The 23,646-nt window shown below is 41.4% G+C and overlaps 1 protein-coding gene across 3 annotated transcripts in view; it reads right to left on the bottom strand.

The window, feature by feature from the left end:
• Window positions 1-23,646, bottom strand: part of PAX5 (paired box 5) — a 229,625-nt gene that overhangs the window by 138,481 nt on the left and 67,498 nt on the right. The gene's annotated exons all lie outside the window — the stretch shown is intronic.

Here is a 23,646-nt window from a genome sequence, read left to right as displayed (position 1 = left end):
TTAAGAGATAAATATCTAAGGTATGAATGCAAAACTGATTGATCTGGCCACATCTCCTCCTGGTTTGAAGAATAGAGTAGCCCCTGAAAATATAGAAGTTGGCTACACCTGGTCTAAGGTATGATAAATGGACCTTGTTCAAACATCCAGGCAACATAATCACAAAGTTCAAATTTTGTCCAACGGCACAAAACCATCTGTGGATTCTGTGGCGATCTTGTACATGTGGGCATGAGACTGATGGTACACACCAATAATAACTATTGTTTTTACTTTTGTTCAGTTTTCACCGTGCTAGCTTGAGACAAAAAGGTAATTTGTTCAGGTACTTGCACTGAGGGAAGCTTGAACTTGTGTAAGAATTACATTATGGCACACAGAGGGCGGAAAAGTCCAAATATATAAAAAGCAGATTATCTTTTCCCCACATTCCCAAATTATATCATGTCTAGCAGAACGAGTGCTGGGTTTAATCAACCATAGCTTATAAAATTAAAAGTCTGGTAGGAGGCTGCATGTTTCCAAACGACCAGGTAACAGAGCATGGAAATGCTTGTTTTAAAATTTCAGGTTAAACCAATATTATTTGCAATTGGGCTTTAAAAGTCATGCATTTACATTTTTCTGGTGAAATGGAAACAAAAAGATTCTGCTTCTACTTTACTGAAATCCATTGCACCTTCAGTTACTTTCATGGAGCACACTCATCAATTACCTAAAGTTATACACATACAGAATGCATTATTAATGTGAGTTGAAGTTTGAGCAAATTACCTTTACACATTTATTCCTGCATTGAAGGGGGGTTGGGCTAGATGACCCTTGTGGTCCCTTCCAACCCTACAACTCTATGATTCTATGAAGCTGAAACAGCCTGAGGCCTGGGATATGACCAGAAGGTACATGATGCAGTTCTACCGCTGAACCCAATCAGGCCTGACTACCTGATTAGCTTGCATGGAAGATAGCCTGTGTACCACATATGAGCTTCTCTGAGTTCTTTAGAGTAAAAGTGGAAAAATAATACAGTACTGTCTCTGATCCAGGAGGTTCCACATAGCCATCCTGGCTTGTAGCCATTGGCAGATTTACCCTTCATTAAAATGTATTAATTCCCTTTTAAAGCCATCTAAACCAGTAGCCATCATCTCATGGCAATGGATTAATGACATCAGAACAAATTGCTGCTGCATTTGCTTCCAAGCCATTTGCAACAATACCACAAATTCACCTGCCACTACTTTCTGCCCTTGCCCCTGTGTCTATAACAGCAACCTGCCATATATATATGTATTTGTGGGAGCTTTTCCTGGCATAGCTAATGATGAACTCCTAACCCCACTTTATCTGGGAGTAAGTCCCTCTGCATTCAGCAAGACTTACTTCTGAGTAGACAAGTTTAGGATTACGCTGTAAATGTCTGTGTTTCAAAATGTTCTTTAAAGCACAGGATAAGGGACAGGGGTCTGTTTACAGTGGTACCTCAGGTTAAGTACTTAATTCGTTCCGGAGGCCTGTTCTTAACCTGAAACTGTTCTTAACCTGAAGCACCACTTTAGCTAATGGGGCCTCCTGCTGCTGCCGCACCGCCGGAGCATGATTTCTGTTCTCATCCTGAAGTGAAGTTCTTAACCTGAAGCACTATTTCTGGGTTAGCGGAGTCTGTAACCTGAAGCGTATGTAACCTGAGGTACCACTGTATTTTTAAAAAATCACAACCCCAGCCACAATTCCTTAGTGAACCAGTTTGCACAGGTTGGTCTTGTCATCAGGTTTTGGCAACAGAGTGGATTATAGGCTCGCTTCCATACATGGTCCTATAATCCAAACTGTTAAGTCTTCTCTCCTTGCATTTGGTTGCTTCCAGTATATTTGTTTGCTTTAGCTTCTAAACACAATCTTTAAGAATCGAAGAAAAAGAAATCAAACATGAAGAAGCCAAAACATTGGAGGCATTCTGACAGCCTGGCACTTTACCGCTGATTGACTGTTGAATATATTTGTAGGATTGCCACTACTGCATGCGTCTGCTTAGCAGTTGTTAAATTATTGCTAGAAGATTCAGCGATAATTTATTCCAGTTTCCCCTGAAATGCTAATAGATGGTGTGGACACTTCAGCAATAGTGTAACTACTCCTGTCTTCCTGGGCAGAAAGAGATGGGTAGAGTATCCTTTTAAAAGGCTCTCTTGTTTACTGAATAGGATTATGGGATAGCCAACATCTTGCTTCTCAGCTATATGGGCAAAGCAAAGAGGAACAGCAGTAGTTTATTTCTCACTGAAACAGTAGTGCAGACAGCACAGAAATCAAGTACTTTATTGCTGAATTAATGTGGGAGTAAATCACTGCTTTTTTTGGAAAGGTAAATAAACTCTTGTCTGCAGCAATAGGATGTTCATGGGGGGGGGAGCATTTCATCAGATGCAATGATTTTGTATTTATGTATTTGTAGATATCTCCATTTAGAAAGAATAGTGTTCAGGCATATTTTTCACAGGTGTAATCATGAGGAAAGGTGCCCAAAGGCTGCAATCTTATACATGCTTTCTTAGAAGTATGTACCACTGAAATCTACTAAATTTGAGTAGGCCGGATGAAAATAATTCTGCAAGGCTTAATACATTAATTGATTAGTTACCTAGAATTTACAGTTCTATTGCTTACTGAACAACATAGGAATGATCAAATGGCAAGCCTGCAGCAGCTGGTAGTCAGTCACCTTTTTATTATTTTCCATGCATTCATTGAACCAGATGGAGTTATATTGTATAAAAAATAGTGAAATGGAAAGCATCATGTGAGCAGTACTGGGTGGGGTCACACCACCGAATTATTATTTGTTGTCTGTGTAATGGGACTCAATGCCATAATAAGGCAGCGAGAACCAAGTTTTCTAGTGAGTGGGTTTTGTGTAAAGGGGTATGTTGTTGTTGTTCTAAGCAAAAAGTAACTAGAATTGGGACAGGGAACAGAATTCACACCTAGGCAATATGAGTTTCAACCTCTGAGCTGTAGCTCCAAGTGTACAATCAGTCAGACCACACACCCTCCATAATAAAGGTATTTCACCAGATTTCTCAGACGTGGCTGCAATTTCCATAGCAGATTTATCAGAAATATCTTACGAAAATAGTCAGTCAACCTCTCCAGCTCTCAAACCCAAAGGTGAACAATGGATTTTTCCCCCCTGCTGCATTGCCTCAGAAGTAAGCTGTTGGGAACTACACAATGGCAGGACTGGGACCAAAAAGTGGCCAGGGCTGGAGACAAAGGTGAGTGGGGGCGGAGCCCTTCTATTGGCAACTCCCCTTGCGTACCTCCCCTGCCCCCGCCTTGCCACTTCCATAAAAAAGGTTTTAGGCAGCCCTAGAGCCACAGGTTTCCAACCCCTTTCAAAATGCTTGTCTCAGCTCCAAAAAAACACATGCAAGGTATTATTAATGGTCACACACGTGTTGCTCAAATCTAGGGAAATAGTTGATTTGCTTTTGTGGGGGTATTTCACTTGTTCCCGGCTTTATTTCAACTCAATCCAGTTATACAAATTGCTTTGAGAGTACACATGGCCTTCTCAGAGTGAGATATTTCCTAATTAATTCTTTAATTCAGTTTCATTTGACAGGTGCCATTTTGGGAATAATTCTGCTTTTCATCTCTCTGAATAGATCCCAGCCAACATTTTGTTCTGTTTTTTACACATGTATTAACTAGGTAAGCGGGTAACGAAATAGACAGACAGACCTATTTCCTTATGGCCAAATTAGACATGCAATTAAATATGTGACTGTCTCTTGCATGCTTTTTTTATCATGAAAGGACCAGTTCTGGTTTCAGATCATGGTGTTTCAATGGGGGGGGGTGAAGATTAGATTTAACTACAGTCCTCTTGATACTGATCCTCCTTTGTCCTCAACTGCCAATTTCCCTAGGAAAAAAGCTGCCCCTGATACTAATGACATTTCCTCCCCCCCCCCCAATAAGTAGCCATAGAAGCCCAAATATGGATCATGACTGAAGTAGGAACAAAGGGTTAAAATTTCTTATCTTTCCATGCTGCAGTCCAGATTCACAGCTGGAGGTCTAGCTGCTACAGCTAACTCACAGCTTAAGTGCTTTTTACTTGTACTCAGTCAGCTTTATGCGCCTTGCAAAAAAGGGGGGCAGAAAGGAGCAGATCTCTGTAGGGGGGACTTTGGAAAACCCACCTGACATTGCACCCAATATATTTTGACTTTATACAATTTTGGCTTTATGCCCTACCTGGAACATAGCCCCCATGTAAGTTGAGGGTCACCAAGCAAAGACCAAGTAGACAAGTGCTGATCACATGCTTAGTGTCACATTGCTGACCAGTTTCAGACTGTGCCTATTTTTGCAAACTTTACCTTCCACACCAACTGCTATAGATACCCATACACATGTGTACAGTCATGCACCTGCACACAGTTTAAAAATTTTAGTCAGGAATAGTAATATTAATTCTGACTTAAATTAATATAAAAGGATGGCAGTTTAATAAGTTATCATCTGACACGAAGGAAACTGCTAGGCATTACTGTGATGTGCTTTTAAAGCTTGTTACATTTCCTTAGGAAGGTTTCAATAAGCTATTGATAAGACTGTTCTTATAAGTATTTCAGGTATAACGAAAAATGAACATTCAAAGGAGTTTTAGGACCTACTGTAAGTATACAGACTTAAGCCTGAAATTAATTCAATGTTAAATTTGAAATAACACTATAAATAATTAAAATAATTAATGCTACATTTTGATATTCACAAAAACTGAAGTTTCGGGAACTCAAAAACTGGGTTTTGCAACCAAAACACAAATTTTGTAACAAAAATCAAAGTTCTGTGTTATTTGGAGCAATTTGTGACAATTCAGATTTGAATTTGACAATCACACGAATGCTGGGAATTTGTCAAATTTTCAGTTCCCATGGTAGTTCATTTCAACTCTCACATAAATGTGAGATAATTACCATTACCATCAGACATTGTTTGACTACACCAGAACATCTCTGATAATTAAAAATACTGTTGGCAGACTTCTAACAGTTTAAATTATAAATATGCTCCAGGGAGCGGTAAAGGAATTATTCATCCAGTCATTCCATCACTTAGGAAAAACATGCTTCCATGGCAATAGCACTAGTGCTATACTCATAGGTAGATTTATTTAGGAGTAAGCTCCCATTAAACTCAGGGAGATTTACTTTTCGGTAAACACAGGCCTTGATCCAAAGAACTAGTAAAGCAAAGGAGCTTTACAGCTGCGGGGCAAACTGCTTTTGAAGCCAAGGAGAGGGACCCACCAGTTTTTACTGAGCATGCATCATTATTTGGGCTTACTATATTATTGGTGATGCTATATGTGATCACACTTTCAACGCTGTTTGCTCCTACAGAAAGTTGGGGGCAGTCACACTGTTTCATTTGCAATAGATACATGCCCCATAGTTACTTGCTAAAATATTGTAATTTGTTATAACACAAATGTTCGGCGTGGGGGGGGTGCGTTCTTCTGCTTTTGTTGTGCAGTAGTGTAAGAGCACCACTCCAGCTGGCTATAATGTAGCAACACTGCCGAACCACTGCAGAACTCATAAAGTGAAACAATGTGTGAATGATCCAATATAAATCCACAACTTGGGGCTTATCTATATTTACCGTATTTTTCGTCCCATAGGACGCTCCGTCCCATAGGACGCACCTAGTTTTTTTGGGGGGGGAATAAAGGGGAAAATGTTTTCCTTTATTTCTCCCCCAAAACCAGGTCGGGGAACAGCAGGATGGCGGCGCTGCGCCTCCCCGCTGTCCCCGAGCTTGTGGGGCTGGCCGATGTCTGCCCGGCGCGAGGGGCGCTCTGCTTCAGGGCGCGCTACGTGCCGGGCGGCAGGCTGCTATCCGCAGCGTGGGGAGCCCTGCGGGAACTCCCGCAGGGCTGACTAGGCTGCGGATGTGTTCCCGAAGTGCCGGGCGCTCTGCTTTCAGCGCACCCAGCGCTCCGGGAAGCAGGCTGCTATTCGCACCAACCCCTCTCGCTCTCCAAGCTTCAGCAAAAGCCTGCATTCGCACCATAGGACGCACCCAGATTTCCCCTTCATTTTTGGAGGGGGGAAAGTGCGTCCTATGGGGCGAAAAATACAGTACTTTATCCCTGTCTCTTTCCAGACAAAGGTCCATATTTTAAAGCTCAGTGTCTGAGCTTCCCCAAGAAAACCTGTTCTTTAAAGCTGAATCAGAGTGAACAAGCTGTTATAGTTTTCTACGGATTGCCGTTTGCTCCAATTCAGCTTTAGAGAGCAGGTTTTCGTGGGAAAAGCTCTGCAGCAAAACAAAAAAGGATGGGAACATGGAGCCTGTACATGGAGTACAGATTGTGCCTGGAAAGAGCAGAGGAAAGGTAAGTGAGGATAAGCCCTAAAGCACTGTTATTGCATCAATGACTTGCTGCAGAGTGTACTTGCAAAACAACAGCAGCAGCAGCAGGTGTGAAGCTGCAAAAGCAATTCATTACCTGATATAAATACAAGATACTCTAAAACAAAAAGTTGAAAATTCCACTAGCAGAGCACAAGCCTTCACAGTTGTTGCATAAACTTGCCCTTAGTAACATTGCTTATTTAGAACTATGCTAATACTAACTTCCTTCAAATATGGCTGGCCTCTGGAGAAAAATAAGGAAGATGGCCAACTCCATAACATCAGCAGCAGTCTGTGTGGTGACATGGAGCCATCCTCCCAACACTGGTATCACTGCAGTTTATCTGGATGTGGCTAAAAGGCAAGGCTAAGTGGTAGTGAGGTGAGGCTGCATAGGCTCACTGACATGAATCAGCTCTGCTGGTGCAGTCATGCAGCCTTGACCTCACAGAAACCCTGAAATTTCAATTATTTCCATGGGATTTATTCCCAGGTCAGTGGGCGCAGGATTGTAGTCATATCCATTCCAATGTCCATCCCACATCATCTTTAAGTCTCAAGGCAGGTTGCTTTTTACAAAGTCATATACGGTAAATTCATATAAAGGTAAAGGGACCCCTGACCATTTCAGTCGCGGACTCTGGGATTGCAGCGCTCATCTCGCTTTACTGGCCAAGGGAGCCGGCGTTTGTCCACAGACACCTTCCGGGTCATGTGGCCAGCATGACTAAGCCACTTCTTGTGAACCAGAGCAGTGCACGGAAGCGCCATTTACCTTCCCGCCGGAGTGGTACCTATATATCTATTTGCACTTGACATGCTTTCGAACTGCCAGGTTGGCAGGAGCAGGGACCGAGCAACGGGAGCTCACCCTGTCATGGGGATTTGAACCGCTGACCTTCTCATCGGCAAGCCCTAGGCTCTGTGGTTTAGACCATATAAAAGATCAGACCAAATCCCAAATGTATGCTAGTGCTGCAAGCGCTAGCCACTCATAACACTTGAAAAGTTTCTAGCAGTAAGAGTGATACTCCTTTTACCATGTAAGGCCAGCCACTCTTCTGAACAAATCTATCACTATTTTCAGATAGCTGCAGATTGATCTAATCAACACCACACATACTGAAGCTCAAACCAGATAAGACAAAGTTGTTTTTGGTCTATTGGTTTAGTTGGCATTCACCCTGTTCTGGATGGGACACCACTCCCCACTAAGGATCAGTTTTGCAGCTTGCGGTACTGTTAAATCCAGCCTTACTGGAGGATGCTGAAGAGGCAATGGCAGGTTGTAGTGCCTTCCAACAGCTTACTGGAGAGTGTGATTCATGTGATTGATGTACATTGTTTAATGTCTGCAAAATAATGTCAGTTACTTAACTTTCTCATGCAACAAAAATCTCTTTTTCATGAAAACATGTGGTGCACTACAATTACCAATAATTCATATGCTGCTCTTAAATTTGCAAAGTATTTTACAATATTTATTGCACTTGTCCTCACTTGGCAGCTGTTATCTCCACTTTTTAGGTAGAGAATCAAGGCTAAGGAGCTGTCCATAACTCGAGATAATGTGAATTGTGAATCCCTTGTGCCTCCAACTCTACAATTTTTTTATTCTATTTATTTAATTCCTTCTCAGTTATGTGGCTTTCTCCTCTCTAAATCTGGAGATTGTCTGTGCAAGGTAAGATTCAACTGCCATTCTAGTTGTCTTTTGTATATGGAATGTACATATTGTCTTTGAGATCAGGCAGCAAAATGTCTTGGACGAGCCCTGGAGATAGAGTCAGTGGGCATAACCCAATCTGCTGCCCAAACCCACTTGCTGACTGCACCAATTTTGAGGTCATCTGCACTATGCTCCACATAAAAGGAACTAGCTGAAGCCAAATCTAACTCTGTAGTGTAGCTGCTGAGATGCATTGGCTCTCAGTTAGCATTCTAGATAGTAACAGAAGGCAATTATTTAAGAGGAAATGCATTTTTCCTAGTAGCTGAAAAGCATTTTTAAATCTTATATATTTGTCCCCCACTTGAAATTGCTATTATTATGGAAAAGCCAAATACAGTGGTACCTCAGGTTACATACGCTTCAGGTTACATACGCTTCAGGTTACAGACTCAGCTAACCCAGAAATAGTACCTCGGGTTAAGAACTTTGCTTCAGGATGAGAACAGAAATCATGCAGCGGCGGCGCGGCAGCAGCAGGAGGCCCTATTAGCTAAAGTGGTGCTTCAGATTAAGAACAGTTTCAGGTTAAGAACGGACCTCCAGAACAAATTAAGTTCTTAACCCAAGGTACCACTGAACAAAGAAGTAGAATAAGATATAAGGAATTCCTTTCTGATGTTATGAAATAAGTGATATAAAACAACATTATGAGAGTAGTCTTATATTTTCCTAAGTGGTTTTCATAACGCTAATTTAAGAAATAAAGAAACAATGGGATATGATGCCATGTCAGTAGCCCTTTTTCATGAAAAATTCAATTTTTCAAATCTCAGGCCTACACTTTCCAATTTGATTAGCTGATAATATAACCAAATTATTTCACCTCATAAGAAGATGCAGGTTAGCTAACAAAGGTGTTAATTACAGGTTTTAAAACTGAAAGCAAGACATTAGCATGATACAAAAACTGCCATTCTTTTTCCTGCTGCATTTTCTTCTAATTGAGACTAGGAAACACTTGGTTTAATTACCACTTGGGAAGCTTTGTTTACAAGCTAAAGTGCACTGCAGTCCTGAAATCTCCCACCTTTATCTGGCAAGCAGTATAGCCACTTTCTATTAAGTAGCAAAGCTGTGATTTAAAAATCATAAACACTGGGAGAGTTCTTTGCACGTGCTCTATTTGTGCTTCCTAAGTGCTATTTGTTTGTTTTTGTTTTTTCTTCCAAAGGATAATATTACAAAAAAGCCTTATATTTTGCAGTGTATGCAGCTGATCATTGCACAAATATTTTCTAAAGAAATCACTATATTTCTCCAAGATGGGTATGGGCTTTTGCTGTAGATCAAAGTGAGGAGCGGGGGGAGGTTGGAGAGAGAGAAAGAAAGATAAATCATCAGAGATCCAAAAATACTTTTCATTTGGAGAAGATATCAGACCATTTTGATGGCACTGATAGAGTCTCAGCTCTGTCTCCATTACCCACTGAAGGCAGCCGGAGTCAGGAGCTGACAACACTAGATTATATTCCCTATAAGATGGTCACCAATATATATATATATGATCTTCAACCTCTATTGATTGACCAATTTCACAAGCAAAGACTGGTGAAATGAAGCTGAAATGAACATCATGCTTTAACTCATTGAACCTATCAGGCCTGAGTTAATCTCACTGTCCACTGTCTCTGATAGAATTCAATTGATCAATCATGTTTCGGTGATAGTACCATTTCACTGGCTTATTGCTTCTTCATTTCAAAGCTTGACCTGTTAGATATACTTGGACCACTGCTGGTCTCAGATACATAGAGATCAGCATCACTACCAAAGTCTATTGTCTTATGTCCAAGTTTATAAGAACTCGGAATTCCCCCCCCCCCCGTCTTTCACCTCATGCATACTTGTGGTCTCACAGCCATAATGACTAGGAAATAAAACTCCACAAATCACACTAGACTGACTATAAAAATTATTTCCATCACTCCTTCCTTTTGCTTTCATGTCTATAATATTCCATTCACTGTAGTTACCTGAATAAATACAATGAATTTAATTTCCCACCATTTGTATACAGAAGCATCTGAAAAGGCTACGGACTGGGATTGGATTCATTATAGATCTAGCAGTGTGTGTGTGTGTGTGTGTGTATGTGTGTGTGTGTTTTAAAAAAGTTTTAATAGATCTAGCAATTTTTTAAAAAGTTTACAAAAAAAGACATTTTGTGCTTAGAAGCTACTATAGCACATAAAGGCTGGGCACAGGTAGTAGTTTTTCAAAGACTTAAAGACAGTATTGTTACCTTTTACCTATTTGATATATTCATTTTTTCTGTTCCAACAGATTTCACAAGTTTAGCAGTGCTTCAAAAATATGCAAAACCTAATTGGCCAAAGATCACAGAGGCAGCAGAGAAAGCAAAGATGTGTACTACCAATTACTGCTGAAAGGAAAGACCATCCCGCATTTCCTTTTTCATTCTCTAACATATCATTACCAAAATAGCCTGTGAAATAAACACATGCCTTGTTTGCCCAGGCTAATTAATCAAGGGGCACGGCAATTAAAAACCTTGATCCAGCACACGGTGGGGAGAGGTGTCCCTCCACCTCGCTGCACCAGGTTCAGCTGCCATGGAGGTCCTTGCTCCATCCACCAAAGGAGGGGACAGGAAGAGGCTTCCACTGGCAATACTCCCCTGTCAGTAGGCAACACCGCCATTCAGAAAGACACATGCTCTTCCCTCCAAAAAATATGTCCCAGTACACTGTGTGCTGCCGCTGGACCACCCTGAGAGTTCAAAGTTCCCAACTGAACAACTCTGACCTCATTTCTGATTAAATGTGCAAGCTGTCAGGGGCTTGTGGTCACTGGACTAAGGGGACTAGGCTACTCACCTAAATGTTCCCCTAGTGCCTCCTTTCCAGAGCCCAGGAAGCTTTTGCCCAGCTTAGGGAGGGAGGCTGAAGGCTCTGATGGGTCCAGGATCCATCCTACCATCTTCCCAAAGCCTATCTAGCTCCACCCTCCTGTCAGAGCCCTGGCACCTCCTTTGCAAAGCCCAGGAAGCTTCTGCCTGGCTTAAGGAGGGAGGCATGATGCCCGTGTGTGACATCACAACATCACATGCAGTGGTGGAGCAAGGGCCAGCCAGGGCAGGACACACCGCGGGGCCTCCAAGGAGTCTGCCTGTGTCCTCCCACTCAGCCGCCTTACAGCTGAGGGGGAGGCAGCGGGCAGGATGTCTGGGGCAGCACAGAGCCTGTGGGAACCCAAGCCACAGTGTCACTCCCAAGAGAGACGTATGGCTCGGGTGCACTGCAGGCCCCACAGTGAGTGCCGCCTGGCATTTTGTCACACCTCACCCCCCTCCAGTGGTGACACCCTGGGCGACCCGCCCCCACTGCAACCCCCTTCCTCCACCCCTGGTGACATTGACCCCCCTCACAAGCCAGTGCCTCTGGCCCCAACTGTTCTACTATTAAAAATTTTACCGCATGCCACTGCAAGCTGCGAAAGTGAAATTTAGTAGCTGCCAGCAAACGTGAACAGAAACTAAAAGTGCCAGTGAGAATTTCCCTCTTGATGCAAATTGCAGCTTTGAAGGAATAATTTTTTGAAGACTAGAGCAGAGAAGGAAAGAGTTAGACTTCCTTTCCTCACACCAGCTGCAATTTCTATAATTATCAGACCTGCCTACTCCCCCACCCCCTGCAGTAGCTGCTATTTGCATATTAATGCAAAGACACATTTCACTTTGCAAGCATGTGATTGAATAACAACAGCCACCCTACCCCACCTCATTCTGGAAAAGCCACTTCAGGAGTGGGGCAATTTGTTGCTTTGCCAAATGCACAATTCTAAGATAACACTTGTATGTATAAAATCATCTGCAGGTAAAGCAGCTGGAGATAGGAATTTCGAACAAAGAATGGTAGGTGAGCGAAGGGTTAAGGGAAAGTGCCCTCTCCACTGAGTTTCTGCACAACATCTTCCCCATTTAAAGCAGCACTTGGAACGGGGTAGGTAGAAAGGGCCACTGTGGTTTGGTTACACACATCTGAATGTAATGTGCAGTTAGACCCTGAACACCTATCTGTGCTGCAAATATATTACTTTAATTATTAATCAACTGTCATTGCTTTCCTCAATATATCCTTAAAAATTGTAATTTGGATAGCTTGATGAGGGTGGTGATGATTCTCGGTTAAAGGTTTTTTGGCCCCAGTGACAGAGTTACAGTTCCTGAGGGCAGGGGAGGTTGAGGAGAGGGAATGGCAGGTGGACCAAAGTTGAAGACCACAGCATAGAATGACTCTAGGAGTGCGTTCACATGTTCATTTTGTGTCACATGGTCCAACAGAAGGTGACCAGGAAGACTGAAAAATCAGGCTTGCCCAGTCTATGTCAGCTGGCCTGCTGTCTCAAAACGACTGGATGATTCTCATGATTTAGTTCTCCATGGAACCAACTACAGCAAATAATGGTGGGGGCGAGAGACATGGCATGAATTCAGCATACATTTTGCTTTAGAGTGCAATGGCCTTCGAAAGAGAAAAAAGAAAGTTCATATATAGCAAATGTTACATTTACGTATGGCATGCACACATTCACTTTGGGCTATGCTTTGGGCCAAAGTGAGGAATTTGCTTGGGGCAACCGAAGGATTTTGTCTGTTTTGTCCCTTCCTTTTCCTTTCAAACACTATCCTTGTTACTGCAAGGAAGCAGAGATGCTGAGTAACTAGACAGTATTGGGGTGGGGTGGGGGTGCAGGAGGAAAAGTGTTGTTTCTCTGAAAGTCTTGCAGTATCGATACATCTCAAGCTTCTTAACTGTAGCTTTGTCCCAGATATAATATATATACAGGGAGACTAATGAACAAGAAGAGGAGCTAGCTCTCCCACGATGACTAGCTCCTGCATCCAGGATATATATATATATATATGAAGAAGAAGAAGAATCATAATAATGAATCTTGGAAGTCCGCGCCCGAGAAGGCAGTGCTTCATCCCAGCCCCTCATGCTTTGCCCCTGGCTCCATCAGCGCAAGGTGGAATCACTCAGGCTTATTGACACTTCATCTGCCAAAGCATTCCCGCTGCATGTGGATCATCTGGTACACTGCCCGGCTTCTGGCGGCTGGACTCCACACTAAAACACCTCCCCTGAGCCTCTAGGAAAGCTGGCATCAGTTGTTACCATAACAAACTCAATTGTTCTCAGCAGTGCTCCGGCAAATAAAGTCATTAATTATGGCCCTCTCTCTTGGCCGCCGTTGGCTGGAGCGGCAATCAATGTGAAACCGCTCATTGCCTTCTCTCGGGGAGAGGAGGCAGACGCCATAAAAATAAACTGCAGCCCGAGCAGAACCCTGCCAGTAAGGCAGCAGCAGGCTGCAACCAGTAACGGCCATCACGCTGGTTCTGTGTGCCTGGCTACATTTATTTGGCCTGCCTCAGCCATGGGGGAAGGTATCCCATTAAGCAATTATTTTTATCTTATAACGTCAATTTACTTATACTGATTGGCTTCCTGCCGCCAAATATCAATTAAATTGCAAATGCTTGCAAAAACTGATTTTCTATCTTTGTGTCCCTCCTTTCCCCCCCCCACGCACACACTTTCCCCTTTTTACCTCGCTGTATTTCCCCCCTTCTCCTTTCCCTCCCTCTCCTTTTCTTATAAACTATGTTCCAACATAATTTAATTTATTTCCCTTTCCATATCTCAAAGGAAAATCTATATCTCCTCCTGGAAGGCCATTTGCCCTATGTTATTGGGAGCTGAGGTATCACACTATCGGACCATTTGTTTCAGCTGACTATCGGCAGCCCATCAGTGCTTCTAAAGACCTCTGCCATCTCCATGCAATTGTATCCAGGATTGCTCAGTTTATAATTTGTTATAATATATATAATACATGCAACACACACACACAGAAACCTATGTCACCATCAGGCTTCTATGTTTTTCTTTCAACTTCATTAGCTCCCCTCCACCCACACCACCAATACAAGCAACTTGCTTGATGAGATCTGCTTTATTAGTAAACTTGAAAAGAACTGGCTGTCATTTATTTTAACACTGTTCTTTTCTTTAAAAGATGGGGATCTAAAGAGGAGATGGGGATATCAAGAGAGGCTAGTGCCTTCTGGCAGTGTGTTCTTGTGTGATAACTGAATGAAAGGCCTCTGGAAAATGAAAAAAGGCAGGTGGGGGAAAGTGAATTCTCTGTGTGTAAACCATCAGTGGCCTCTGTGAACTCTAAAGGCTATATAACAGGCTGTGTCCATGCCGCTTGAGAGCAAAAGGCATTCACATATAGACATAACCACGGATCTGTAGTTTGCATTTGTTCAGAATGCAATCCAATACATGGCTGGGAAAGATGGACATTTTTTGTCTGTGTCCATAATCAGAAGATTCTAGATGCTGTAGCTTGGTTACATAGAAGACGAAATTTCAGTAGCTACAGCTTTTCTCCCCCCTGCTAAAACTCCTTCTTATCCACAACAGTTGAATGGGCAAAAGCCCCTTTGCATCTGATCATCTTACCTTTTAAGACTTAAACACTGGGTACAAATTTACCAATGCTATGGGTCTGGTTTTTCCATATGTTTTCAGCTGCAGGTCAGAGCCACCAACAGGTTTTTAAAGCTCTGCAGAAAGAACTTTTAACTGGCAACATCTTGGTTCAGACACAAACCATGTACAAAAGTGGAATTTGATGCAGATGGCCCTCTCAGAGTCCCTTGAGATGTAAGGACTAAGAGAGCCGATGGTCTTCTTATCTAGTTTCCTGTTAATAAACATTATAGATTGGTCTCATAACGCATCAGTGTTGCACCTAGAAACAGTGGAACTCATACATCCTACCATTACTGTAACAATGCAGATATCAATAAAAAATGCCTTCTGAATCCACACCTGAGCATTATGGATGGCTGCATGCCCAACTTTGCAGCAAAATAGCCAATGATCTTAATTGTGCCAGCAATTTATTACAATGTGCAACAACAAAAAGGAACTGAGGAAAGTTTGAACAACCGGCAATGTTCAGATTATAAGTACAGACAGAGAGCTGAAGCCAACTAAATGTACCATAAGTGCAAACCTATTTGAATTGATGGAACTATGGTAGCCATATTCATTGAATTCAATGAGTCTGCTCTGTGTATGATTAGCAGTGGATATAGCCCATATCTATATATGTTTTTGCAGCTGTAACACTATAGAATTAGATTCTGTATAGTTGCTAGTAACAAAAAATATGCCCTAAATATTATAATAGGATTTCCTGCCAGGTTGATGAGTGCCATAAGAGCTACTAACATTGTGGGAAAGTGTGTGTGTGTGTGTGTGTGTGTGTGTGTGTGTGTGTGTGTGTGTGTGTCTCAGTTTTTGCATTTCCGAAAGATAAACAGAGTAGATGGATCTTAGAAATCAAAGTTGGTTATACCAGTATAATATTTCCCCCCTTATCTCATTTAAATAAAAAAATCTTTCTAAAAACAAGAAAAAGAGAAATCAAAGTGACTGGAGCAAATTAAAAGGCAATTAATGACCAGCACTTGTTCTGGGCCATTCTTCAACAAGCAGATTCCTGGAGGCAGTCAGCTGCCCCTCGCTCCATTGGTTGCTACTGTTATATGCCAGGTTGGGGAGGGGGGACGGGACACCAGTACAAGAGTGGAGTCCAAATTGGAAAGAATGCAAGCTATTATCTGCAGGTGGTTCACAAACCTGTCAGGCCTTCTAAAAAAAAAAAAAACTCCACTGGATGGAACTGGGTGAATGCAATGGTGTCTTGTCTAGCCAAGCTTTGTTAATATACAGCAATTCAGCCTGTTCATCCAGAGATTGGCAGAGACTGGAAAGTTTGTTTTAAAAAGGAACTAGTTCTAGTTCTAATTCAACATGTCCAAAAAAAAGGAATTAATTCTAGTTCACATTCACCCCTTTACAAAACAAAGTAATTTGATTCACTTTCAGGTCACAGTTTAAGTTAATCCAAATGATCCAGAGAGAGAGAGAGAGAGCGCATGCAGAATGTTACTACCTACTGTGCAGAAATACAAAATATACTTAAAACAACTAAGAAAACATTAAAACACAGAAACAGTGGAATGTTAATTACTGAATTTATTTCCCCCAACAATTATTATATTTATGCTTAAAGGCCCAATGAGCCTAAAGAGAACAAAGGACACATAAGGGAATGAATTTGAATATGAAATCAAAGTACTACCCTAAACAAACTTATGTTCAGTTCACTCGGCAATAATAGGAACGGCTTTCAGGTATAGTTCAGAAATTTTCAAACTAATTCAGTGAACTTTGTTAAGCCAAAGTAGGTCATTCCAAGAACTGCATTTTGGACAGTTACATTATTGCTCTCAAATGACCTTTTCCACTAGAAAGAATGCAATGGACTGATCCTATAACTGGAAGCTGAAGAGAACGATGTAGCAAAGGCAATAGCTGAAGCAGAAGTAGAGAAAACTTATGATGAATCCTGCCAAACACAAGTTAGAGCAGTGGTCCTGCAACTTTTCTCTCCATGGACCACTTTAAAATTGCCGAGGGTCTTGGTGGACCACTTAATGAGTTTTCTGACAGTTTTAGCAATTGTAATATTTTGTGCTGTGCTAGATGCTTTATGAATTTTAATTGTATTTTTACAGACATGCTGCAGACCACTTGAATGAAGCTCGTGGACCACTGGTGGCGCATGGACCACAGGTTGGAAACCCCTGATTCAGAGCTCATTTTAAAGCCTATGCATAGATAAGTGTTCTTATTTCTCTGCCATTACTACATTTTTCTCAGTGCCTGTGTCATAATCACATTTTTTTTTCAATTTTAAAATTCTTACAGTTGATTTTTTTAGTTGTCATTTTAGATATTCCACATTGGGGCATTATAGAAAACTGTTTTTATGATATTTTAATTTGCAGTTATATTTTGTTTTATTTGCATGAATTAGGGTTTTTAATTACATTTTTAAGATTGTTCCTTTCTTTTACTTTTGGCAGTGGCAGGTAAAGTGGATTCTTTTAAATCAAGGTGATTTAAATCAGCAAGGCAGGAGGAAAGAATGATTTGAATCCTTGAGCCATTTTGTGCTGATACCAATGACAATTTCTCAGATTTCTAAATGTGTTATTTGGTCCAAAAATTTGGGGGCCCTGGTGCATACAATACTGCCCCTTTCCATTTTTCTTTGCATAATTCTTTAAAGATTGTTTCTTGTTCAGACTAGAGAGAGGCCACTGATGCAGAAATGAAAGAGGAAACTCCGGAAGGTCACTAAAAAAATGTATTTTTAGCCCACCGTGTTTTGAGTCAATAACTCTTCTCCAGGATTACTGGTTGAACAAAGCAGCCTTCTGTACTGTCTCATTCTTTATTAAAACAAGGGATAATTTTAGTCACAGGGTCGCTCTTTCTTTCCCCCTTCAGCAATTTCAAGGCCTCAAAAAAATAAAAATAAATCCAGACCGTGGGCAAAGGCATAATCTGCCTTTTAGTAAATCTGGTCCTGAGTGAAATCTGAATTAGGAACTTTCCAGTTTACACTCCTAGGGCATTTTCACACATGCAGCTTAAAGACCTATAAAGTTGATAATATGAATTGGAAAACTGTGTTGAATGGAGCATTTGCGTTACAAATGCTTTCCCTCTGTTTCCTCTTGTGCATCAATTAGCACAGGGGAGGCTCAGTGCCAATTTAAGCTTCATGTATCAATATGCTGTTAAACACTTAACTACACTGGTTCATGTGGCGATTCTGGAGCTTTTCATTTCAGAAACTGCAGCAAACAATCCTGGGAATCAGGTCCTCTCTTCACCCCTCATGGAATACTGCATGATGTGGTTTTCAGACAACCTGTTTTCTGCTCATTCCCCTTGACTTGTTTGCACATAGTTTGCAGGATAGTTAGACAATGTCAGCTATTTATTGAGCATTCATTCTGATTAGTTTGTGGGGAGGTTAAATGATGTTGTATCAAGCAAAAACCTCAGAATAATAACGTAAGGAGCATATTTTTAACACATTCACCACTGAAATAATAAACTGGCAACATAGCCACTGTTATCAAATTATGAATTTAATAAAACTTGCTGCTTGATTGGGCTGTTTGTTCACACACAAAATGCACATAGAAGTATAATCTTAATTCAGAAATCCAACCATTGCTGCATTTGCTGGCGTCACATAGCACAAATCACATATCCATGTTCTTTAAAGGATTATCAGATGGAAAACTGAGTGGATTTATTAAACCCTGAATGCCAGCAGTTTATAAGCTGCTTTTGCCAAATGTAATTAATACTGGAAGAGTTACAAAACAGAATCTCTCAGGAAAATAAGGCAGCATAAATTTTATTACAGGACAGAACAGTTATTTATTTCAGCAAGGCAGAACAGTTACCCTCATGGCAAGCAAGAGAGGGCGTAGGGTTCTGAGCATAAAGTAGCTGGCAGCCTGCCACAGTAACAGATAGACCATTTGCCTCAAGGTCATAACTACCCTGATGATCTGTCCTGCTGCATGAGCAAAGGAAGCTATTTGAAAGAAGCAAAGACCTTTCCCCTGTAAAGGAAAAAGAAGGACTTGCACCCTACTTCAGAGACTCCTCTGCACTAGCACATTACAGCCATTGTGCCAGCATCATATCACAAATCATGTTATAGCAAAAACACAGGTAAAATCAGCAACAATATTCTTTCTGACTCAGTCCAGTCTACACTACAAATGCAAACCAATTTAAATCTGTTTGGAGTTTTTGGTTCTCTGCCTGCAAGTCCATTTTGGCCAAGCCCACATCCATCTGCCCTACACCTGTCTTCATCTTGGGCATCTGGTTGGGGCAGGTAAAGACATAGCTCCCTGCCAAAAGCAGAATTTGTGGACAATGCTGATCAGTTCATTGTTGGTGCTTGCAATGCCCTGTGCCTCTGTACGTACCAACCCATCATGGATGATTGCAAAGGGAAACCAGGGTGTTCCAGGCAACAACAACCATATGAGCAAAGGAAAATGGGCTACCTGACATCATTCTGATGTCCATGATTGGCAGATGGGCAGTCCCACAAAAGGTGCAGGAGGTAGGGATCGGGCCTTCATAAGTCTCCACCAGCATGATGGAATGCATAGACTTAGAGTGTTGGACTACAACTGGTGAGATGCTAGTTCAAATTCCTGTGCACTGGATTTAACTACTAACACAATGGGGCTTTCCCCTTCCTCCTTCAACCCCCAACTCCAATTAAGCTCAGGGGTGGAGGTGAGGAAAATCCTTAGAACAGCATATGTAGGGAGGAGATAGAAAGTCAGGGAAGCTTGCGTTGATGAAATGTTTGTCTTAGCACAACCTTGAAATCCTCCCCAGCTGACCTTGAGTTAGTCATCAACCTATCATACCTCACAGGGTTGTTCTGGGGATAAAATGGAGGTGAGAGAGAAATATGTGGGCTGCCCTGGGCTCCTCAGAGTAAGTGTGTAACATAAACATAATAAATAAATAGCGTGAGTGCTGAGAAGGCAGGAAATGAACACAGAAAAGCAGCTTAAACCCATGGATCAACAATTAGATTTTTTGGCTCAAACTATAATTGGGGTTCTAAATTATGGTTAGTGGAAATCATTATTTCTAGTGATGTCTGAGTTGAGCCATATGTAATAGACGTGACATCAGGGGGTAACAATGAAAAGTCAAAAGGTGTGTTTTCCATTTCCTCAGTGATTGATTCAATTTTCATTGGCCGTCTGAACATGTTGCATAACTTAAATAGCAAGGTAAAAAAAACCTTAAAGAACCCCTGGATGGTTAAGTCCAGTCAAAGGCAACTATAGGGTGTGGCGCTCATCTCGCTTCAGGCTGAGGGAGCTGGCATTTGTTCACAGATGACTTTCTTTCTGGGTCATGTGGCCAGTATGACTAAACCACTTTTGGTGCAACAGAACACCATGACAGAAGCCAGAGTGCCCGGTAATGTCGTCTACCTTCCCGCTGCAGCAGTACCTATTTATCTACTTGCACTGGCATGCTTTCGAACTACTAGGTTGGCAGAATCTGGGACAGAGCAACGGGAGTTGACCCCGTCATACAAATTTGAACCACCAACCTTCCAATTGGCAAGCCCAAGAGGCTCAGTGGTTTAGACCACAGCGCCACCAGCATTCCACCCAACTTATATAGCATAAAGATGTCAACCAAGTTGCTGCAGCTTAAGTATCTACTGCCTCTCAACAGCTCCTGCAGAAATTCAGGTCTGAGCTTTAAGCAAAATGCCAGTGTGTTATATATAAACAATTAATTTCATCATCTCAGCCTGAAAACTCTTGAAGAAGAGTGGGGAGGTAACATATTGCTGTACAAGTTCCTCATTAAGCTATGTAAGTGATTTAAGTATGTATATACCAATTAATTACCTCTATTTTTTTCTTTATAGAATCACAAATTGTTTACTCCATTATTTTGACAAAGTCAGCATTAGTGCAACAGTTTTAAATCTCACTGCGTCATTTGTTTTATTGGAGAGAAGGGTGTGCGCACACACGTATTTTCCACACTCCTATTTCAGTTACATTTACTGTACAGATGTAAACCAGTTTAAAACCAGTTCAGCTGTCATAAGCTTATCAGTAAGAGGTCAAACAATGTTAAGAAAACCTCTTGTCCTTTCATGGAAATAAAATGCCCAGAGTTTCCTGGGTGAGAGCCATGAAAGTTAAACTTTGGATGCAAAGTTAGGATTGGCTCAGAATCTTAGGAAAAATAAATAAAGTTATGCAGCCTGTCCTATGTCTGTTCCCGTAGAAGTCTAAGGCATCCTTCAAAGGAAGTGTGCATAGGATTGAAACATAAGTAGCGCTGAACGCCACTGGCCATTTGTTTGCTACTTATATCAATTAGTTTAGAACTAATTTTGCTGCATTGGTGCAACACTGCAATGTGTGGTGTTGCAGTAGTAAGGTGGCTATCCTATTCCCTTCCTTCCCCAAACACAAAACATAGGTTCAGACTGTTGGGCACACATCACACAACTATGGAATAATACTAGGATTTCCACTAATTCTTTTTAATAGTTTTAATCCCTTTGGAGCCTTCTTAAGACAAGTACCAACAACAGGATAGAAGTTGACAACACACCCATGGAAGAAAATGACACTTAACTAAATCAATTAAAGTGTCTGAGGAAAGATGCACACAAGAAAGGGCAAGCAAAGGGCAACACTGTGTATACTTGGTGTGTGTTTATAAGGAAACAAACCCTAGAAACTGAATAAAACAGTCGTATCAGACTTATTAGTGAATACATACAACTGACCTCAGTCCATACCTCTCAGTAAAGATTCGTAGGTTCTGACTGTAAGAACCAGAATGAGCAAGCCAATTTAAATGGAGCATGGGACATTCGTGATCAGATCTCTGAATGCTTTCTTTAAATAACAATTTAAGAAGCATCCATAGGGGCATGGGATGAACTGGGTCAGGGCTGCAATGTTGTGGGGGAGTGATTTAACCCTTTCCCTCATGTCATTTCCAGTGGCAGACTTTGGGCTTTCAAATTTCAATGGCACCTTTACAGCGCCAAAATTTGGTGCCCCCCACCTCTCACCTTTCATTCTAACTCACTGTTGTGGTGCCCCCCTGAGACACCCTCTCGGCTTGGCATCCAGTGGAAGCAAACCGGTTACGCTCCCCTAAATCCACCTGTGCCATTTCTTCATCTAATATTCCTTTCTCAAAAGTTGCTATTGGTCTCCTGGCAAAGCATACCTCAGGTTTTCCCCAGCAGAAAAAATACATTTGTGGGGAGGGGGGATGGTGTAGATAAGAAAAATAGTAAAGTGGGAAAAGGTTAAACTCCCTCTTCCTCAACTTCATGGTCCCAATCTCATTCGGAAGGCAGGCCTGTTTAGGGAAGCTTTTAATGTCTGATGCATTGCTGTATTTTGATATTTTGTTGGAAGCCGCCCAGAGTGGCTGGGGAAGCCCAGCCAGATGGGCGGGGTATAATAATAATAATAATAATAATAATAATAATAATAATTATTATTATTATTATTATTATTATTATTATTATTATTCTCTTTCCCCCTCCCCAATCCTTTGTGATTAGCTTTTATAGGACCAAAATACGCATGAAGAGGAATTGTGTGTATTTTTAAACACCTTTGCACAATCTGCATTTAAAGTGAGGGTGTTTTACACCAAGTAGAGTTGCATATAAAACCCATCCCATCCCCGTGCTTACTTTGTGGCACTCTATCACTTTCCACCATTTTCTCCCAGATCATGGACAATAGGACTTGTAGTCCAACATCTGGAGAGCCACAACTAGAAATTAGTTGCCCCTCAGTTAAGCCCATTCCTCCCCCCCCCCCCAGGATCCCTGCCTGCTGTGGGGACAGGTCTCTAGTTTTGCCCCAAGGATTGGAGTAAAGCATAGAAATAGCAGTTTCATCCTCATTAAGTAGTACAGACCCTATCTTTAGGCATGGAACCGGCATTCCTGCCAAGAAGATAACAACAAAGTTAAGTAGCAAATTCAATTAAGTTTTTTTAAAGAAAACAACAACACAGAAACAATTGTGGACTCTTGTGTAAGCAGATTATAGAAAGCAGCAGACACTTTGGAAATTTAAATGTAAGTCAGTAGTGAGACAGGGAAAGAATGGATTTAATGGCAAATCACTGGAAATATCATGGGTGACAACAACAAAAGGTATTTAAAATGCACCAGAAGCAGAAAGCTAATCGGGGAGGGTTATGTGAGAGAAGTGTAAAAAAAAATGCTAACAGACAATTATGAAAATGCAGAAACAGTTTTGTGTGTTGTTGTTTTTTTAAAAATGAGCATGGTCCAGCCAAAGTTAAGCCATAGCTGTTTAACTGAGTGAACGCTTTACATGTAGGAGGTATCAGGTGGAATCTCCAATATCTGTATAGTCAGAAGTCTTTCCCAGGTACTAAGCCTGGGAAAGAGAAGTGTGCGTATCTGTGCTCTCAGCCTCAAAAAAGGAATGCCTGGCAGAATAGTGGCCCTGGTAATATACTTTGGAGATAGGCCAAATCTTTTGTCTGTCTGTTTTAATGTTCTAACTTTTTAGTTTTTGTATTGTATGCCCCTAACGTTGGAAGCCACCATGAAGGCCCTTTTCAGGACCAAATAAATACGTTTATAAACTAACTAAAGACAATGGCAGCGAGGATATTTTTTCCTGGCATAAGCAAACAGTCAACTCAGATGTTTATACTGCTCTTTCCCCAACTTTTGGTGGTGCAGGCCAAGAGCAAACACAAATGAGTAGAAAATGTCCCAAAGTCATGTGCTTGATTTAAATAATAAGCTGCCTGGATATGGGGGCGAGGATGTGACACATGTAAAATACAGGCAAGTCCCAGCTAGTAATATCCATAACATATTGGCCAGCCTATAGTATGTGTGGCTTGTCTCATTAAGAGACATGTCTGGTATGTGTAATAGCTGAATAAGAGCTATGTAGTCTTGCCTATATAGCAAGT

The sequence above is a fragment of the Podarcis bocagei genome (assembly GCF_964188305.1).
Source record: "Podarcis bocagei genome assembly, chromosome: 17".
In the NCBI taxonomy this organism is placed as follows: domain Eukaryota; kingdom Metazoa; phylum Chordata; class Lepidosauria; order Squamata; family Lacertidae; genus Podarcis; species Podarcis bocagei.
This window is presented reverse-complemented; position numbering and strand designations above follow the sequence as displayed.